This window comes from Cervus canadensis, chromosome 16, assembly GCF_019320065.1.
Source record: "Cervus canadensis isolate Bull #8, Minnesota chromosome 16, ASM1932006v1, whole genome shotgun sequence".
Taxonomy (NCBI): Eukaryota; Metazoa; Chordata; class Mammalia; order Artiodactyla; family Cervidae; genus Cervus; species Cervus canadensis.
The window spans coordinates 52003297-52017671 of NC_057401.1; positions in this window are offsets into that span (position 1 = coordinate 52003297).

Sequence of the window (14375 nt, forward strand, 5' to 3'; positions counted from 1 at the left end):
ATGATGACAAATTATATTCTTGACACATTGTAAGTTAAAAAATTCCATAGCTTATTGAAAAAAAGTATATATTTGAATGGACAGATAATAGAGTAAAACTATGAATCAGGGTGTGAATTAGATTAAAATTGAATAATTTCAAGTAATAAAATACTTATTTAAAACTCTCTTTAAAAATCAACTATTTCATGATAAAAAATAACTTGGAAGCTACTTTACAGATGTAGTTAAGTGAGTTTTAGCCAAATTTACAATGGGACACAAGAAGGAAAAGATATCAACAAGGCCCAAATGTGAGAAAAAAAAAAATCAAAATGTGCATTGCTCTTGGGGAGCTCAGCATTTCAATGTAGATTTTGGAAGACAAGTTAGAGAAAGTATCATAATTACTGAAGCAGAAAGATCAAATTTACTTCCCAAAGTGAAAGACAGGGTGAATTGTGACGGTTAAGTTGATTCTAACTTAGGACATCAATCCTCTAAGTATTTTTCATCTGTAGCTATGTAGACAGTTGGCTCTTTATTTATTAAATGTTGGTTTACTAAATTAGAATTCCAAATGTAAAATGTAGCCTTGAAACAGAAATACTCATTCATTGTTGGTAGGAATACAAGGTAGGCACAACCACCTAGGAAGACAGTTTGGCATTTTCTTACAAAGCTAAGCATTTTCATACCACACTCTCCAGGTAGTTATCCAAATGAGTTAAAAACTTATGTCTACACAGAAACCTGTGCACGAATGTTTATAACAGCTTTATTCATAATTGCCCTAAAGTGAAAGCAACCAGCATGTCCTTTGGTACGTGAATAGATAAACTGTGGCAAACACATACAATGGAACATTATTCAGCTATAAAAAGAAATGACCTATCAAGTCATGAAAATACATGGATAACCTTAAATACATATTTGAAATGAAAAAAGTCAATCTGTAAAGTCAATGCAGAATATGATTCTAACTATATGACATTCTCAAATAGGCAGCAACTATGGATTCAGTAAAAAGGTCAGTAAAAAGGCTGCAGAATTTCAGGCTAGGAAGAAGAGATAAATAGGAGGAGCACAAAACTTTTAAGGCAAGGAAACTATTCTGAACAATATCGTAATAATGGATACATGTCATTGTATGTTTGACGAAACCCATAGAATGCACAGCAAAAAGAGTGAACCGTAATGTCAACGATGTGCTCCTGCTCAGTCACTCAGTTGTGTCCAACTTTTTGCAACTCTATGGACTGTAGCCCAGCAGGCTCCTCTGTCCATGGGATTTCCCAGCAAGAATACTACAGTAGGCTGCCATGACCTCCTCCAGGGTATCTTCCTGACCCAGGGATTGAACCCACCTCTCCTGCATCACCTGCATTGCAGAGAGATCCTTTATTTTTTATTTTATTTTATTTTTTTTTATTAGTTGGAGGCTAATTACTTCACAACATTTCAGTGGGTTTTGTCATACATGGATATGAATCAGCCATAGAGTTACACGCATTCCCCATCCCGATCCCCCCTCCCACCTCCTTCTCCACCCGATCCCTCTGGGTCTTCCCAGTGCACCAGGCCCGAGCACTTGTCTCATGCATCCCACCTGGGCTGGTGATCTGTTTCACCATAAATAATATACATGCTGTTCTTTCGAAACATCCCACCCTCACCTTCTCCCACAGAGTTCAAAAGTCTGTTCTGTACTTCTGTGTCTCTTTTTCTGTTTTGCATATAGGGTTATCATTACCATCTTTCTAAATTCCATATATATGTGTTAGTATGCTGTAATGTTCTTTATCTTTCTGGCTTACTTCACTCTGTATAAGGGGCTCCAGTTTCATCCATCTCATTAGAACTGATTCAGTGAATTCTTTTTAATGGCTGAGTAATATTCCGTGGTGTATATGTACCACAGCTTCCTTATCCATTCATCTGCTGATGGGCATCTAGGTTGCTTCCATGTCCTGGCTATTATAAACAGTGCTGCGATGAACACTGGGGTGCACGTGTCTCTTTCAGATCTGGTTTCCTCAGTGTGTATGCCCAGAAGTGGGATTGCTGGGTCATATGGCAGTTCTATTTCCAATTTTTTAAGAAATCTCCACACTGTTTTCCATAGCAGCTGTACTAGTTTGCATTCCCACCAACAGTGTAAGAGGATGCAGACAGATCCTTTACCACTGAGTCACTGGTTCTCCAATGTCAACCATGGACTATAGTTAATAATAAACTATCAATATTGGCTCATCAATTGTAACAAGTGTGTTACATTAATGGAGGATGTTAGTAATACAAAAAATGTGTGTGGCAGAGAGTGAGGGAACTGTACTACTGCCCAATTTCTTTTCCGTACCAAACACCCGTCTAAAAAATAAAAATCTATTTTCAAAAAAAAGTGAACGTATTCCATGACAGTGCTTTCTCTGATCAAAGAATCAGCGATAACCTTTCACAGCTCTTAGACATACTATCAAGAATGTCCAGATGTTCAAGCTGGATTTAGAAAAGGCAGAGGAACCAGAGATCGAAGTGCCAACATCCGTTGAATTATAGAAAAAGCAAGAGAATTCCAGAAACACATCTACTTCTGCTTCATTGATTACACCAAAGCCTTTGACCATGTGGATCACAACAAACTGGAAAATTCTTAAAGAGATGGGGATACCAGACCAGCTTACTTGCCTCCTGAGAAATCTGTATGCAGGTCAAGAAGCAGCAGTTAGAACCGTACATGGAACAAGAGACTGGTTCCAAATTGGAAAAGGAGTATGTCACGGCTGTATATTGTCACCCTGCTTATTTAACTTATATGCAGAATACATCATGTGAAATGGCAGACTGGATGAAGCACAAGCTGGAATCAAAATTGCAAGGAGAAATATCAATAACCTCAGACATGCAGATGACACTACTCTTATGGCCCAAAGTGAAGAAGAATTAAAGAGCCTCTTGATGAAAGTGAAAGAGGAGAGTGAAAAAGCTGGCTTAAAACTCAACACTCAAAAAGCTAAGATCATGGCATCTGGTCCCATCACTTCATGGGAAATAAATGGGGAAACAGTGGAAGCAGTGTAAGACTTTTTTTTTTGGGCTCCAAAGTCACTGGAGATGGTGACTGCAGCCATGAAATTAAAAAGCACTTCCTCCTTGAGAGAAAAGCTATGACCAACCTAGACAGCATATTAAACAGCAGAGACATTACTTTGCCAACAAAAGTCCATCTAGTCAAAGCTATGGTTTTTCCAGTAGTCATGTATGGATATATGAGTTGGACCATAAAGGAAGCTGAGTGCTAAAGAATTGATATTTTTGAACTGTGGTGTTGGAGAAGATTCCTGCAAGTCCCTTGGACTGCAAGGAGATCAAACCAGTCAATCCTAAAGTAAATAAGTTCTGAATATTCTGAATATTCATTGGAAGGAGTGATGCTGAAGCTGAAGCTCCAATACTTTGTTTGGCTTACTCATTTGAAAAGACCCTGATGCTGGGAAAGATTGAAGGCATCACCGACTCGGCAAAGTAATGTCTCATCACCGACTCTATGGAGATGAGTTTGAGCAACTCCGGGAGTTGATGACGGACAGGGAAGCCTGGCATACTGAAGTCCATGGAGTCACAAAGAGTCGGACATGACTGAGTGACTGAACTGACTGATCTTGTTCAAACATTACTGCTGTTTATTAAATTCAAGTTGTGTTTATTGCTTTCCCATGTATAAGTATAAATAAAACAAGAATATTAAGGTGTGCAATGAGAAAACAATCTATTATTTGTCTCCAGTCAAAGGCTCTTAGTTGCTGTCTGTGAAGATAAAGGAGATCTCCTGTGCTGTTCTTGAGTAACAATTTCACTTAGCAGATAAAATATGTACAGCGATCAGTTGGGAAGTTCAGCATAGCTACTGTAGGACGTGCTTTGGGGACAGCATGGGACAGTTTACATACAGGAGCTGTGATTGCAGTAGGCATCCCAATGCTTTTCCTGAGAGATTCACAATTGTGAAAATCAAAGTGAAGGGAAGGTGACTGCTTCCCTCAAGGCCTGTGAAAAGGAGGACAAGGAGGCCTCTGAAAGAATGTCCAGAGGATGGTCCAAAAGTATGGTAGTCTGGAATGAATCCCAGCATTCAACAAGAAGGGAAGAAGGGAGCAGAGATCCCAGTTCATGGTGTACTTGATGCTGGAACTGGGCCTTTTATAACCTTGGAATTGCTTCCGTGTGGGACTTAAAAAGCTAATTAATAAAACTGTCATATCTCATGATCAAGCCAACTAGGGCACTGATTCCTATAAACTAAATATTACCTGGTGATTGTTCTCAGTTGATCAACCCCCGCAGCTGGAAGAGAGAACAGCTAAAGATTGGTCTTCCTCACTGCAGCCAGAATCCCTGCCCCCAAAGCCCATCAGGAGACAGATTTCAACAAACACTGTCAAGACCTGGTACTAAGTGTGGTTTGTTGAAATACAGACACTGACCTTGAGGGCACTCACCAGGTTAGCATGAGGGTCACTTTTCTTTGGGACACCAAACTGAAAAATTAATACCTCTGGAAAAGGACTGGGAATGTAGCAGAGTTTTTCAGGGAAACCACAGTATTGTCTAGAATACGGAGTTCATCTAAAGCTTCAAATTGAGGTTCACTAAGAACTACTAGTCAGCAAATAATATCCCCCAGTTGTCATGGGAGTAGGACCAGACTGGACTGGACTCCACCCCTCATCAAAGGCTAGAAGCCAAATATCCGAGCCTTTAAAAGGAGGACACCTGGGACTTTGAAAATCTCTTCAATGGACTGTTGAGTCCCTCAGCTGGTAGAAACTCAAGAATTGACCTGGATTGGATCAGGAATGTTATTTACCCACCAACAGACTCTTTAAAAAAAAAAAAAAGATGACAATCATGTACCTGAATGGAAATATGTTCAGGAAAAAGAATTGGCACAAATTGAAGACAAAAATCCATGTATCAAACCAATTTTCTATTTTTGATCACTAATTATGCAGAATATTAAATCAGGGACAGCATTTTAAGTAGGTTTAGTTTAAAATTTTCTATTATCTATGATGGCCTCTTTTCCTCAATCCATACAGAAGACACCCAGATAGATGTAATAAATTCAAGGTGCCTCCAAAATTTAGATCCAGGTTAAAATATGTATATAAATGCCAGTAAGGAAGAAATGAGATCAAAAGTCCTGTGTTGGGGAGTTCCCTGGTGGTCTAGTTTAGGATTCGTCACTTTCTCTGCTGCGGCACAGGTTCGTCCATGGTTGGGGAACTGAGATCTGGCAAGCTGCATGGTGCAGGCAAAAAAAAAAAAAACAGTCCTGGGTGACCTGAAGGCACAAAGAAAAAATGTGGAGACATATGCCTGTGAATGAAACTTGATGAAGACACCTGTGCTGAGAAATGCTTTGAAGAAATGAAGTTGATTAAAGTAAATTTTTAATATTTTACTTTCACTCTAAAGACAATTAGCCACATTATCCATAATTATTCATGGGACTCCAAAACAGTTAAAAATCATAAGGTATAGGCTCTCATTAACATCTATTTAAAATAATATAAATAAAGACAGGATGGTACTGTAAAGGATGAAAGATAAACATCTATATAAACCTAATTTTTCACTTGTGACCACTCACCTCACCACATCTGAACAATCCCTAAGGCTGCCAACAGTATCACACTAGGTATTAATACTGCAGGTCTTCTTGAACTTTAAACCAGAACATTAATGGATCCGGGTGTTTGGGAAAGCAGGGGTGCTTACAAATCTATTCATTTGGGTCCTACAGATAGAACAAAGCAGAACGATGTCTGGCTAGCTGGGAAGACTTAAGCATGGTATTAATTCTCTCTGGGTTTCAGGTTCCTCATCCGTTAAATGAAAGGATTGAATTAGATAATGATTTGTAAGACAATTTCCAGTTTTAGCGTTCTATGATATTTTGAATATAATTCAGGCCTTTGATTCTGCCAGGAGCCAAATTTTTTTTTAATTTTTTAAACTTTGAAATGAAGCCAGATTTATCGTTCCTCTTTCCCACTCTGCTCCCAAAGCACTGTGTTTTCCTTTGTGGGCTGAGCTACTAAAGAGATACAGCATAAGCCCAATTTGGTTTTGGAGATAATTAATTACTCACATTTTCCGACTCAAATCTCATATTTCAATATTTTAAAAATTTTGAGAAACAACATTCCAGATACTAATGGAAAGCTGATAGACTGTGAACACAAAAATTTAAAGGATTGCAAAGAAAATGTTATCTAACCTATTTTAGAGAAAACAATCCTGTTATATATTTAGATTAAAAGAGGTCATATACTACCCCAAAATGTGAATGTTAGTCATGATTATTATTTAATGGACATAAAGAAAACATAAATTATGTTGAAGTCCAATGCTTACTCTAATATAAAGGACAAAAAGATAGCTGTAACCAAAAAAAGAAGAATATTAAAATATTCAGATTGTTATTAACTACACATTAAATATCTCTGGGATTTTTCAGTATAAAATATGTTTATCTAATTTTGAGCAATTGATTTATTAAGAATTAGTGGTAGAGTGTTCCTTCTGATAGATTCAGTGATTAACAGAACTAAAACTCCTCTGAGCTAGATTCAGGCAATGAAAAACACAATTTTGATTTTAATCCTCAATAAAAAAGTTGCTATCTATCACTTTTGGTCTTGTTTCCACAGAGAATTGCACCATAATGCAATTTCCATATAACTACTTGCTCAAGACACCCAGATCAAATTTGCTTTCCCTAGTTTAGATATGTGTGTTTTACCTTGGTTTGGAAAGATTTCAAACCTTGGGCCAAGTTCTGTGGCTCATGATTTAGAAATGAGTTGTTAATTAAGACTTAATATTGCTGCTTACAAATCATAATTTATAAAACCTCATGAACTTATTAAACTGTGTACCCATATACTGGATTGAACAGTATCCCTCCAAAATTCATGTCACCCCAGAACCTCAGAATGTGACCGTATTTGGAAATAGTGTCTTTGCAGATGTAATAAATTAAGCTGAGGCCATACTGGGGACTTTCCTGGTGGTCCAGTCATTGAGACTTCACCTTCCAGTGCAGGGGCTGAGGGTTTCACCCCTGACTGGGTTGCAAAGATCCCACAGCCTCACAGCCAAAACCAGGACATAAACAACAGAAGAAATATTGTAACAAATTCAATAAAGACTTAAAATAATGATCCACATAAAAAAATCTTAATAAAAAAATGAGGTCCTACTGGATTAGAAGGGACCCTAAATCTAATACAACTGCTATTTTCATAAGAAGATGAGACTTTGGACCAAGAAACAGACAGAGAAGGAAGACAACCACGTGAAGACACAGGCCATGATGCAGCTGCAAGCCATGAATGCCAAGGATTGCTGGCAACCCAAAGAAGCCAGGAAAAGCCAAGAAAAATGTCTCCCCTAGAGCCTTCAGGAAGAGCATGAGCCTGCCCACACCTTGATTTTTGATTTCTAACTTCCAGAATTGTGAGTAAGCAATTTCCTCTTGTTTTAACCCTCACAATTTTCAGCACTTTCTAAAAGCAGCCCCAAGAAACCAATATACCTCCCCAACCAGTAAATTAGCAAATTCCCAATTATCCAATTGAGAATAATTTTCTCTACTTAAAAACTTACAGACTCTTCACAAAGAAAGCAATATACAAAACAGAGCAAATACAAAACATATATGAAGCAAAACTGGTATGGACAAAAAATATAAAGTGAATACAAAAGAAATCACCTCCAAGATGTACATGAAAATAGAATATTGCCTGCACTGTGCAAATTTCTCAAAAGTTTCTTCTCAGTCACACCTCTTTCCCCTCCATGTATAACCACCTTCCAGAGTCTGATTTCAATAATTTCTGTGGTATTCTTGTGGCATTCTTAGTATAGTCCCTATACAGCATGCTTTTGTTTTGACTTCTTTTTGACATCATATAATTGAAATTCTGATATTTATGCATACATAAATATGATATTTTTGTTTGTATGCTGCTGCTGCTGCTGCTGCTAAGTCGTTTCAGTCGTGTCCGACTCTGTGCGACCCCAGAGACGACAGCCCACCAGGCTCCCCCATCCCTGGGGTTCTCCAGGAAAGAACACTGGAGTGGGTTGCCATTTCCGCCTCCAATGCACGGAAGTGAAAAGTGAAAGTGAAGTCGTTCAGTCCTGTACCACTTGTAGCGACCCCATGGACTGCAGCCTACCAGGCTCCTCTGTCCATGGGATTTTCCAGGCAAGAGTACTGGAGTGGGGTGCCATTGCCTTCTCCTTTGTTTGTATAGTTGGGCTCAATTCCTGGGTCAGGAAGATCCCCTGGAGAAGGAAATGGCTACCCACTCCAGTATCCTTCCCTGGAGAATTTCATGAACAGAGGAGCCTAGTGGTTTACAGCCCATGGGGTCGCAAAGAGCAGTAGAGTGGCTAACAGTTTCAACTTTCAACACTGTAATTCTTATCTGTTCTACTGTTGATGAATGCTTGGTTTGTTTCCAGAGTAGAGCTATTCTGAGTAATACTTCAGTTGAACATTTTTGTAATTATATCCTCATATTTTCTGTTGTTCAGTCGCTAAGTGGTGTCTGACTCTTTATGACCCCATGAGCTCTAACCCACCAGGCTCCTCAGCCCATGCCATTTCCCAGGCAAGAATACTGAAGTAGTTGTCATTTCCTTTTCCAGGGATCTTCCCAATCCAGGGATTGAACCTGCATCTTCTGCATTGGCAGGCAGATTCTTTACCACTCCTCCACTTGGGAAGCCCATATTTTCATATATGTAGCAGCAATAGTCTACTCTCTACTGTTATATCTAAAGCTGAACTGCTTAGAGTGTGTTCAAAACTTCATTTGTCAATACTCATACCAGTTTTATTTCTACAACAGTGGATATGTTTCTTTTGCTGTACAACCTTTCAGACACTTCATATTTCAAGTTAATTTTGTCCAATCTAGTACTTATAGAATGATATTTCCTATCACTTAATGATAATGGCTTTCATTTTTATCACTGTGATTATTAATTATAGTAGCCATGTATATCATTTCATTTCCTTTTGGACTTTTTTGTTTTGCCTATGCAAGATTTTTGCTCATGTTTTTCTATTCTGTTGTCTGTGTTACCCTTAATAACACTAGAGTTGTTTCCATAAGTCTAAATGCCTGTTCTTTGTTGGCTATGCATACAGTAACTACCCTCTCCCACAATATCATCACCCCATGTATATTGCAGCGCCAAGCATCGGGACAGGCAGCCAAGGAGGCAATGAGAGCTGAAACACAATTTGTGCTTCACTTACACAATCTGTTCTTTATGTGGCTAGAGGATTCAGGAAAGCTATATTTTCTAATATAGAGTTCTCTTGCCTTATGGCTTCTCCTTTCTCCCTTAGATGCTTTAATGAACAAAGGTTCTGAATATAACACAGCAAATTTTATCAGTATTTTTCTGTATCTCTCTGTCTCTTTAGTCACTAAGTCATGTCCAATCCTTGCGACCGCATGGACTGTAGCCTGCCAGGCTCCTCTGTCCATGGTATTTCCCAGGCAAGAATACTAGAGTGGGTTGCCATTTCCTGCTCCAGGGGATCTTCCCGACTCAGGAATTGAACCTGGGTCTCCTGCATTGCAGGCAAATTCTTCTTCTTCTTCTTTTTTTTTTTTAGGGGAGGGCAATCTGCTTTATTCAGTCTATCTCTTCAACTGTTTATCTCATCAAGAAACGCCCTCACAGACACACCCAGGATAATGTTTGAGCAAATATCTAGGTACCCTGTGGCCCAGTCAAACTGACATATAAAATTACCCATCAAAAGTCCAACCCTTGTCAACTTGTCATTCATATACATCTCAAAATTAAATCACTTTAATCTCAAAACATAAATACACATATACATACATTCATAGCAAAATAAAGCAAATTCTTTACCAACTGAGCAATGAGGGAAGCCCTCTTTCTGTATGTTTAGAGCTATTTATAATTCAAGTTGTTCTTTCACGACTTAAGCGCTCACATGACTTCTAGATTACCTAACTTTTTTAACTTTTTTAAATTTTAGGCCTTTGGTAATCTGAAACTTTATTGAATACTCAATTTTCCTAGAACCATTTAACATGAAAAAATTAAAAACCAAACTCTTGTTTCTTCATCATTCATGACATATTTGCAATAGTCAAAAATATGATACTTTCTGTACTTTTTATTACTAACCATGGATCTGTTTGCTTCTGAACCAATTCCAAACCAGCTTTATTACTATTGCTTTACAATATGTTTTGACCTTTCACAAGTTCTTCCAAGAGTGTTATGAGCATATTCAATCCTATATATATATATATATTTATATATTTATAAATATATATGATTGTTATATATATAGTTATATATATATGATTATATATATATGTGTATGACTATTTTATATATATATATATATATATATATGTGATTGTTAGGTTATACAAACACAGCCACATACACACATTCACAAACCACATTGAATGGTGATCGGTGTGGTATTAAATCCACACATCAATTTGGAGAAAATTGAGATAATTTAAATTATACTTTTTCCACTCTATGAACTTAGGTTCATAGAACTTTTCATGAATGAACTTTTTCATTTTTGTGAATGATTTTATGACCCTTTTTCCAGAACCACGAGCTTGGAGAAGTAAGAAGAGAGGAGGGTTTCCTTCTCGTTCATGCTTACTCTAAAGAGATCTTTGACTTTCAAGTAAATGTGGGGAGGATTTCTTATGAGATTCCACATCTTGATAGTCCTGGGTCTAGATTAGTCTCTAGCTCTTCATTAGCTAAAACCAGTTACAAGGTGTCAGATGATAGTTTTAGGACAAAAGCAGATTTGGTGCTCTCATATTCTTTCCACATCTCTAGGTTCATAACTTTCTACTAAAATTATCTACACTATCTCCACTATTTTCAAACTCTTCAACCTCATTAATTAAATAAAATACATGGAGCATTTATAAGGAAGGAAAACTGATTCTAAAATAATTAGCTCACTTTTTCAGGAAATAGAAGTATACATTTTATAAAAAGCATGTGCTAGACATTTATTTCAAAATGATAGCATATAGAGGGGTGTGATATAACTGGAGAATTCATAAAAAATTTCAATTAAATATATTCATATTTTAATATTAATTATTTTTATCTTCATATTATATGTCAATACATAAATAAATTAATGATAGAAAGCCTGAGATTCAAAAAGAAACTGTTAATCTCTCAAAATATGGTTCAGACTTTATGCTTTGGGTTCCTTAATTTCTTTAAAGACATGTCAAATGTTGCTATGTGGGGACAGAGGAAGAGCAAATAAGTTCGACCAAAGGCATTCAAAATTTCCTCTAACAAGAATAACTCTTTTTCCTTATTAAGTTGGAATTCCTCACACATATTTATTTGAAAGAATAATTTCCACAAATAAATATTTGCAAACCACTGGCCTCCAAAAAGAGATGAGATTTTCAAATACACTGATCAAACAGTGTCTGGCCTATTGTATTAAGACCTGAACATTATACTTCATGAAATAGTCTCAGTGGAAGATTATTTTAGTCAATTCTAAAGAAATAAAAGAAAAAGAAATATAAACTACATTACATAAAATTCTATTATTCAATAAGTATACTGGGTTTTGACTAACCCAATGGGCATTCCTGTTGGAAGAGTGAGAGAAAGAGAATCAGTCCCATGGTTGATGAAATTGACATTTCAGTGGGTGAGATAGAAAAATATATGTAATCAAATAATGTTAAATATAGTTTCTATATAATAACTATGAGCTAATGAGTTAACAAAATGTCCCCAAAAAGGGGGGTAAAACTTCTAAACTATAAATGCAGTATAATTGTATATGGATGTAAAGAAAACAGATCAGTCAATTCTTACTTTAATTTACCAAGTATACAAAATTTACTCTGGAAATGATATTTAAATTTGCAATCAATCAGAATTTAATATTGGTGACTGGTAATGGAAGAGATTCTTCATCTCTATATTCCTTCTTTACCTTTATATTCACATATCTTTTTAAGTCTTTTCCTTCTTTTTCTACTCCTCTTATTTTGGGGTTGTTTATATTTTTCTCTCTATAATGCCATTAAATGTTAGAAAAAAAAGAAGAAGAAAAGATGAGTGGTAGATGTCATAGGACTCAATGAAATAAGCCACTCTTTCTCTTTATTTATTTTAATTGGAGGATAATTATTTTACAATATTGTGATGTTTTTGCCGTACACCAATATGAATCAGCCATAGATATGCGTCCCCTGCATCCTGAACCCCATCCTACCTCACTCCCCATCCTACCCCCCCAAGTTGTCACATCACTGGCTATGGGTGCCCTGCTTCACACATCAAACTCACACTGGTTATTATCTATTTTACCTATGGTAATGTGTATCTTTCAGTGTTATTATCTCAAATCATCTCACCCTCCCCTTCCTCCACTGAGTCCATTTCTTTCAATTTGAACAGCATAAAGTCATCCTTTGCGAAATATAACACTTCTGTCTCAATCCACAATCAGTTTATTAGATCTTGCCTCTGGACAGCAACAGAAGTAGGTGACACCAGAGAAATTCTGAAAGACCTCTCCATGACAAAGTCAATGAACTCATTCCCAGGCTGGGCATAGCATGTCAGGACAACTGGCGGTGGCATCTGTTACTCTATTGATTGTCAGTGTTTGTTCAAAAGCTTTGGCCAGTTGAGTGGGTGTCTCCTTTCTCCTCTCCTGTCTACATGTGTTCCCCTAAGGCTACATTCCAGCTGAAGACACAGGAGGTTTGAAATCGAAGGAGCAGCATTCTTCAACGCCAGGACATTATAAGCAAACTTTCTATCATTACTGCTGGAAGAACCAAACAGAGGTCAGTTTGTTGAGGCTAGGAGGGACTTCTGTCCAGAAGGAAAAAATATCAGTTAGTAAATGCACTAAAGGAAGAAGACTTTAAAAAAAAAAAAGAAAGAAAGAAACACCAGCTCTCTTTAATTTAAACTTGAGGGACTGTTTTGCTTTCTCATTCCAATTTTTATGAAAAATAAATGAGTAGAAATAGATCATATTTTCCCTTTTTATCTTTCTTACTCTTTTGCCTATCATTTTATGTCAGAGAGTAAAAGTATATTATGAGATTGTTAAAACTTTGCATCTGTGTATGAAATACCACAGACATTAGGGTATTAAAAAATAAATTGTGACTAAAAAAGTTATGATTAGATGTAGCAATAATAACTCCCTAAGTGAATATTTGAAATATAATATGTACATGCACAAATATAATCCATATAATCTGAGCGATAGTATTTTCCCGCAATCAACTGCATTTTTCTGTTTATAAAAGCATACTTTTGTATAGCATCTGGGATATTTATTACCCAAAATTTTAATTTTCTTACTTAAATGCAGCTACCTTTAGGCTGAGTTTTTTTTGGAAAAAAAGTGTTATTACATATCCTATAGGGTTTCCCAGGTAGTGCAGTAATAAAGAACCCCCTGGCAGTTCAGAAGATGCAAGAAATGTGAGTCTGATCCCTGGTCAGGAAGATCCCCTGCAGTAGGAAATGGCAAACTACTCCAATATTCTTGCCCATGTGATCGGAAAGAGTTGGACATGACTGAGCAACTGAGCACATACACATATAAACTTATATTTTAAATATACAATTACAATATACAAATATACAATACAATTACAATATGCTTTTTTAAAAGTTTTGACCATGAATTGTGTTATTGAATAACTCATATTTTAAAAATATATATTTTTTATTTATTACAAGATAAACAATTCCGGAAGACAGCAGTAAAAAAAAACTCTGATGAATCATTTAATGCTATACGATTATCTTTTATTAATTATGTCATAGTAAGTATGATACTGATGAAACCGTATTTCATTACATACATTCACACATATACATAGGCATATGTATATGTCTATGTCTCTATGTATCCATTTGTAGATGGAAAACTAAGACTCAGGAAAGATATGCAGCTAGCTCGTGGCTAAGTTTGGAAATCAAATCTCCAGATACCCAGGACTGCATGTTATCACACTGTGCCTGAAGGACTGGTCCAGTATATTTGACAATTGAAATGGCTTCTTCACTAACTTATAAGTAAGAATTAAATTTGGCTCACTTTCCTGGGCCAATCATTTCAGCTTTATAGCATTCTTCTGGTACCTAATTTTGGAAATTACTTCAGCTTATATTTTTGAGCCCATCTAATATGCCTAAGGCTTCTCAGCTGGCGCTAGTGGTAAAGAACCTGTCTGCTAATGCAGACACATAAAAGACACAGGTTCAATCCCTGGGTGGGG